The sequence below is a fragment of the Heterocephalus glaber genome, unplaced genomic scaffold (assembly GCF_053883595.1).
Source record: "Heterocephalus glaber isolate CG9 unplaced genomic scaffold, H.glaber_assembly_v1.0 deba00001587, whole genome shotgun sequence".
NCBI lineage: Eukaryota > Metazoa > Chordata > Mammalia > Rodentia > Bathyergidae > Heterocephalus > Heterocephalus glaber.
The window spans coordinates 1,220,981-1,228,550 of NW_028258365.1; the positions used below are offsets into that span (position 1 = coordinate 1,220,981).

General features: G+C 37.5%; 1 pseudogene; it reads right to left on the reverse strand.

The window, feature by feature from the left end:
• Window positions 1-5,922: 5,922 nt before the first annotated feature.
• Window positions 5,923-7,173, reverse strand: LOC101718557 (BRISC complex subunit Abraxas 2 pseudogene; annotated as a pseudogene).
• Between the last annotated feature and the right edge of the window lie 397 nt (window positions 7,174-7,570).

Below are 7,570 nucleotides of genomic sequence, written 5' to 3' on the forward strand. Positions count from 1 at the left end.
GCACAGAGAACACTGATCATCACCAAAGCCGTAAAACTCATAGTGATCCTTTCTCCCATGGTGAGGGGCACATGTTGGCATTGGTACTTCCCACATCACAGGCATGAAACTCAAATACGCTGCTCATGACTGATGATTTTATGCATCTTACAGACACTGAAAACAACAATGTCAATAAGTCTACCATTTACCAGCCCATAAAGCATTCCTATGTAAATACAATAGAATCAAAATTATTGCATGCATATTTTCAGATCATAGGGCAATGACACTAAAAATGTCAAAAATGTATACAAACTATGGGAACTCGAGAATACTATCTTCTATTAATGAGCCCCAGAACAAATTAAAAAAAAACATGAGTTTCTAGAGTCCAGTTATGATGACATTTGTAGGAAATGGAAGCACCTTGAGACCATAATGTTAAGTGAAGTAAATAAGATACACAAGCTTAAATAATACCTGGTTTCTCGTAAAGGAGAACCACAATATATAACTGAAGTGTAGAATAAAAGATATGCAGTAAGAAAAATCAAAATGAATGTTTGGCATGTGGGAAGTGAACTGAGAGACAGGAGGAAGGAAGGAGGGAAATGAGATTGGAAAAGAGTGACAAATTGTGAAGTGCTGTGTACATGCACCAAGTCCCTATCGAGAATGTGCTCATCATATACTACAAACATACTGTAACTATATACAAAGAGGTCCAGTGGATTCAGGGAGAGGAGTGGAAGGGTTAAAACCATATTTCAAATTATGTACATGTACTAACTCCTCACCATACATGTAATCATCAGGTACTACAAACTTGCACTACCAAGAAACAGTTTAACAATTAAAAACATTGGACTCAGGCCGGGGATTTAGCTCAGCAGTTCTGCTGCCTGGTTCGCAAGCGCAAGGTCCTGAGTTTGATCCACAGTACCAAAAAAAAAACTGGACTTGCAAGCTTAAATGTCACATGGTCTGTCTTATATGAGTAACAAAATAAAAATAATTGAAGAGAAACGTACAAAATACATAGCAGAAAACAATGAGAAAGTTCTTTGTCCAGAGTTAATGGGGTCAAGAGATGGGTGGTGGGAGAAAGAGTGGAGAAGTGGATGAAAAAAGATGAAGGTGTGTTATATGTATGTATCAACTTTCCACAATGAATGTGATTATTATGTACTGTGAATGTTTACTAATATAAATGAAGAATAAAAAAGATAATAAAATAAAATGGAGTACTACTCAGCCATAAAGAATGAGAAATTAGAGACATTTATAACTAAATGGAGGCACATTGAGGTGATACTCTTCAGTGAAATAAATAGGACAGACGTGTGTACTCAATAGTTTCTCTGGTGTGACAAACTGAAATTGTAAATAAGGATGAAAATGTATAATAGATACTGAGAAATAGGAAGAAAAGGTGCAAAGGGGAGGGGGAAGTGGGAGGGGTAGGGGAAAGGATAGAAGGGAGTGGAATAAATATGAGAAGAGGAAAAAATGGAAACAAAGTCTTTGTAAATAGGGAGGGATGGAGGGGTTGAAGAGAGGGCAGGGAAATGGGGTAAAATATAAGAATCAAGACACATCATGTAAAGGTACAAATTTCTTATAAGGTATGAATTTTTTCATATCTTATACCTAAAAAATACCAATAAAGTTAATGAATAAAAAAACACACCCCTACACACCTATACACAAGAGAATGGTGATTTGAGGCAAATGATGCCCCTCCATCTACTCAGAGCCTGCATTAAGTAATTTTTTTTTATTTTCACCAGAATTAAATGACCTCCATTAACATTGTCAGTGTCAAGCAAATGACCCTAAGCATATGGACATATGTGACGAGGAATAACAGTTTGAGGTCAGCAGGAGGCAGAAAGGGTGGTTCACCAAGTGGTTGAATGTTATTTTACACATGTGTATAATTTAACCAATCCCAAAGTCCCCACTGGAAACATTGTCACTCAAAGATTTATAATCCAGGTGGTAGTTCCTTGGTACTTATTATTTCTTGGGATTTAGGTAATGATTATGGGGCAGATTTACAGAAACAAATTTTCATCAGAAATACAGGTAACATGTAAGGGTTTTCTGTTTCTGAATAAAAGAAATCCTCACAAAGCCTTCTCAGTGACTGTTGTCGCTACCTTAGCCGCCTTATTATCAAAGTTGCTCCAACCCAGTAAGCCCTAGTGACATTAAGTCAGCTCAGAGAAGAGAATTTTCTATTTTTACCAGCTGAGGCTTTCAAACTTCATATAATAATAGAGTCCTTGGTAAAATTTTATTTAAACAGGGAATGTGTGACAGTTAACCTTGATTGTCAACATGATTGGATTAAGGTGAAGGTTGCATTGGGGCACTAATCTATCAATGATTTAATGCACTGGTGGGTTCATGGCTGAATAGGCTATTAGCAGATGGGGCACAGTGGGAGAATTAGGTCACTGGGGCTGTGCCTATGATGGGTTTATTTTTTCTCTGACTTTTCCCCATCTGCTTCCTGATTGTCATGAGATAAGCAGGTTTCCTCCCAAACTTCCTTTCCACCATGAGATTTCTGCCTTGCCACTAGCCTAAAAGCAAGGGAACCATGAATTGAAATCTGTGAAACTATGAGCTAAAAGACTGTGCATAGATAAATGGAAATCTCAGAAATGCATGATGGAAAGCAAAAATTTCCAAGACTTTTTCTGCAGAGGATGTAATCTATATCTTAATTGTAAAGCACAGTCAACCATTATCCAGAAATATTTTCAATCTCTCTTACATTAGCTCTGAATAAAAAAAATATGATCTGAAGCCAAACTTATAGACTTAACTTTTTCTTTCTTTCTTCCCTTTTGGATTCTCAGAGGGATTCACTAGAAGTAGAATGAAATACAATCTTATGAAAAAATTTAGAAAGTTGTGCAGTGACTGAATTAATATAAGAGGAATGAAAAAAAGTAAATCATTCACCAGGAAAAGAAAGAAGAGGCTTTTATAATCTTAACAGAAAAATATCCTGCTGCTACCTAGGAACTGGATCATTAAGTTCTGTCCCACTATGTAAGGAAGTTACTTCTTTGCTTGTAACACATGTGCTTAAATTAGGTGTTTTATTTTTATTCTTTAGAGGATTGGAAGTAATTCTGTTCAGGTCTAGAAGAGACTAAGCCTTTTCTTTCAATGTTGTTTCAAGCTCCTTTCTTAGGGTAATTTTCTTTCGGTGACCTTATTCAAGGTTTCTTTTATGGATCATACATCTAAACACCGAGGAACATAACTTAAAGGGAAAGATTTCATGGTACTTAATAATATTTAAATGAATTACTATTTAAAGTAGATACATCACAATGGTCTCTTTATGAAACAAATGGGTCCTGCTAATGAGCCTTTCCAATACATGCCATGAAGTCATGGCTTTCAGAATTGACTGAACAGTATGGGTTTGACTTTGTGATTTCACAGCCCTACTTGCACATACAGAAATACAGGTGGTGGTAAAATCCAAATGATCATATAGATTTATATCATTAGAGTGAGTGAGTGTCAAGGCCTGAAGTTTCCTAAAGAAAGGGCAAAAATAAATGTGAGTATGGGTTAAGCCTAAGAAGGCAGGTCACAGTGGGAAATATTGTCCATGGCAAAATTCTCCCCACCTTTAGCCAGTCCAATGTATAAAAGACCAAGACTGCAAAAGCATGGGCATAAGCAACAGAGGGGGCATATGACAGCTGCCACATCACTGACTGAGTTCCTGTTAAATAGTTTATTTGGGGTTAATAAGACTTGCTTGCAAAGTACATTGGACTTAAGTGATAAGATGATATGAAATAGTTTCATATAATGTATTTGCAAGTGTGTGTATACTTGTATAAATATATTTATAACTATGCTAAAAGTACTTTATCAGATCCCAAACAAGTCCTCTGAGCCAACAATAAGATGCAGAAATCACTTCTGTCACAGTAAATATGGGTAAAATTCAAAGCTTAGTGCCAAATACTGAATGCTCATGAAGGATAGATCCTCTTTCATTTTTTGTTCCATCTCCAATCATTGGATAATCTTTACCACCTAAAATTATGCTGGGTAAAGTGCACAAAAATCTATGGTCCTTGAGCTCAAAATCAGTCTACCCAGCTGGATGATTAGTGGTAGACATATTATTGCTTGCACACATGGTTTTGTTTCTATGAAAGTTTTATATAGTGGGTCTTTTTTGCTAAGCTATGTATCAATATCAACATTATTTAAAGTTGTTTTTTTTCATGATTAAATAAGTTTTTATTGTCACATTTAACTGCTTTGTCCAATATACATTGTAGATTTCAGTATGGCATAAAAATAAAAATATTTTCCTGACTGTCAAAATGTGAACTGAAGAGATGATAATGGCACTGAAAGAAAGAAAATTCACACTGGTGCTGAAGCTGCTAGTACGTTGCTGATAAGAACTGGAACACATCTGCAGATAAAATGATCTGCAACATTTCAAATAAAATGGCAGTGGTGTAAGGCCAACAAAACCAGGAGAAGAGTTAAAATGCAGACCCCAGGAGTACATATTCAAAGAATGGCAGTCTTAGAGTTTCAAGTCTATACTATACTGTCTGATTTAGTTTTGGAACTGGAGTTTGTAAGTAAATGTCTATCCTATAAAATGAAACTATTCTTTTGAAACTGGATTTTAAATTTCTTTAACAACTTCCTTATTCTTATAGGTTTTAACTAGTTCAGAGGAAAGGGAGTTAAGCTCCAAGTATTAACTTTATGGGCTGAACCATAAATGGTGGGTCATGCCATTTCCAAACTGGAAGCCCAATATAACCTTGAATGTCTTAGTGGTTTCACACATTCCAGGCAAAACTACAAAACAAGTAGTAATTAATTAAATAAAAATATAGGTGCATCCCAATAGAGTCTCTACACCTTCCATAGTTATCCCCTAAATGGCAACTTAAAAAAATAACAAATCTTTTTCACCAAGATTACCAAATGGTTTATTAAATATCTTTCCTCCACAAATAAGACCAACACTAGCATTTGTCAGAAGATCTAAATGAGTTATATCCCTTATATATGAATGCAGCTGAATCACTGTGTCTGGAAACTGCTCATTGTAAAACTCAGGTCTAGCACATAATTTCTTTTTGTTATCCACTGCTGTGTGTCCTTCCTGTAAGACTCCGGAGCAGAGAGACCATAATGTGCTAGTGCAACATGGCAGTCACTGTCATCCACCAAAAGAAAAGTAATTAACTTATTTGGATGATTATTTACTGGTAATCAGTATTTCTACAATTTTTTTTTAAAAGGCAACCATTTGAAGTGACAATACATATCAGGCTAGTAGAAAAAAGTTGAAACCAAGCCCTCTTGTTTGATCTCACAAAGTCATCCACACAACAGAAGGTAAGTATATCTGATTTGTTCCAATCAGGCTTCTTGGAACTAACAAAATTTCCTTTCTCACAAAGATGAATTTGGCTCATCATAGAAAGAAGTTCTTTGAAGGCTGCTGCTAAATTTTTTTCCCTTTGAAAAAGTAAATTTCAAGGCATGATAGTGCAAGAGGTAAGTTGTTGATTATAGAACATTTATAGACTAATTGTGCTTAGTCTCTAATTTCCAATTTATTTTAAAGAACAGAAACTACACTGATAAAGTTTCATTTTCCCTAATTTACCAGTACATCCATGAATCACACCAGAATTAGGACAATTTGATTATCTTAATGATTTTGTTGTGACACCTGCACACTGCGTCAGAAGGTAAGAACCAGCGGACGGACACTTTTACAAGTTCTATGCCCAAGGACTTTCCTCTTGGGAGCCAAGGTGTCTGAGAAAGCAGTTCTCCCCCAAGATTGAGTCCTCAAACAACTCGCAATAAGCAATTCTGAAAAACAGTCCTAGGTGAAGAGTTTCTTTTGTTTAGCTAAATCTGGGAGGTCTGAGTGTTCCTGGGGTCCTCATCAGGTTGTGTCGTGGGTCGTGAATCCTGTGAATGTGAGAATTCACCATTAGAGGGCTCTGTAGGGTCAATCAAATTTTCATAATCACTGTCATCTGATTCCTCACCACTGTCTCCAGCTGCTCTTTGAGAAGCAGGGTCTGCTTCACTTCCGGGGTACTTGAGTTTGGCACTGGTGGAAGAGTAACTAATGGATGAGCCCACGGCTTGAGGTTGAGGCAAAAAGACACTCCTTTCCATGTGAGAGTGGCTCAGAGTACTTTCTTGATTGTTTGGGTGAAAATCAGAGTAAGGCGGAGGAGGATCAGAAGGTTCTGCATTTTCAAATGTACTTCTACCTTCAGCTGCAAACCCAGAACAGGGCATCCGAGGACTGAACACCGGTTCCAGACTTTCAGACGGTATCTGTCTGCTTAACATAGCCTGCTGCAATCTTCTTTCTTGTTCTTTTTCACTTTTCCTCTGAGTGACCTGTCTTCTTAATTTATTCATTTCTGCCTGACAAGATCCAGCAACTCGTTCACTCTTTTCTACATCTGCACACACTGCCCATACTTTCCCCTGAAGTGCATTATAAACCTGATAAATTGCCCCGATGTCTTTCATCACTCCATCCTTGTCAAAAAAAAGTCAGTGCCATATTCTTTAATAAGTTTGGCATAACTCTGAGAAGTATTTGGCACTGAAGACACTTTGTATTCTTGTTGGCTAGTATTGCCTAGATTGGCAATAGTAAGTGGTATCCTTATACCTGCGATTTGGTCTAAAGAGAACATTTTCTAAAGCATGAGTGGACTTGTTGGCGGTGGAGATGAAGCTGAAGAGAAGGAAGACGAGGTTGAGCACCCCAAGGATGCAGGTGAGCTACTTATGGATAACCTGCTGTCTGTATGACATCTGTTGTGTGTTTCGCCAGAATCTGTACCATCCAATAACTTTCTTTCTCTGTTCTTTAAGAATTCTGTCCAGAGTCTCTCCATTAACTTTACTTGAGCAGTCATAAAAACTAAAAAGTTTTGAACAAGGCTGATGGTTATAGATTTCAGTAACTTGCAGGAATTCTGTGTTGCTGATTTGTGAGTCACTGATGCTAAAGATTTCCTCCTGTCTTACCTCCCCCAGCAAAAATCCTTCATGGTCTGCATTGTTGTTGGCGCTGTGGAAACACAGAGTGCTGAAGATGTAGCCCGAAATAGAAGAGGCCATGATGGAAATCTTTAAAGTCTTTTTTGAAGTGAAGAAGGGAAGCAGGGAAGTGAAGAAGGGAAGAAGGGAAGCAGGGATTTTTGTTCCTTATTTTGTGGAAGTACTGTGCTAAATGTGGGGATAATTTTGACATCAAGTGTCCAGATTCAAGATGCTGGTGACAGAATCCGAAGTGGAAGATGCTCATGGGGAGAACTGTGGGGGTTCAGTGTAAGACAGAGGAGGGGAGCACAGAAGCAAGCAGGAGGAACCTTCCAATGATCTTCGGGTGTGACATTTGTGAATGGAGAAGAAAAGAGGAAGAACTGGATAAGCACATTTTCACTTGGCAGTGTAGAAGGTCTAGGCTGGTCCTTAAAAAAGGCTTGGTGTAGAGTGTCTCTTAGAAGAATTCACCATCACAGAT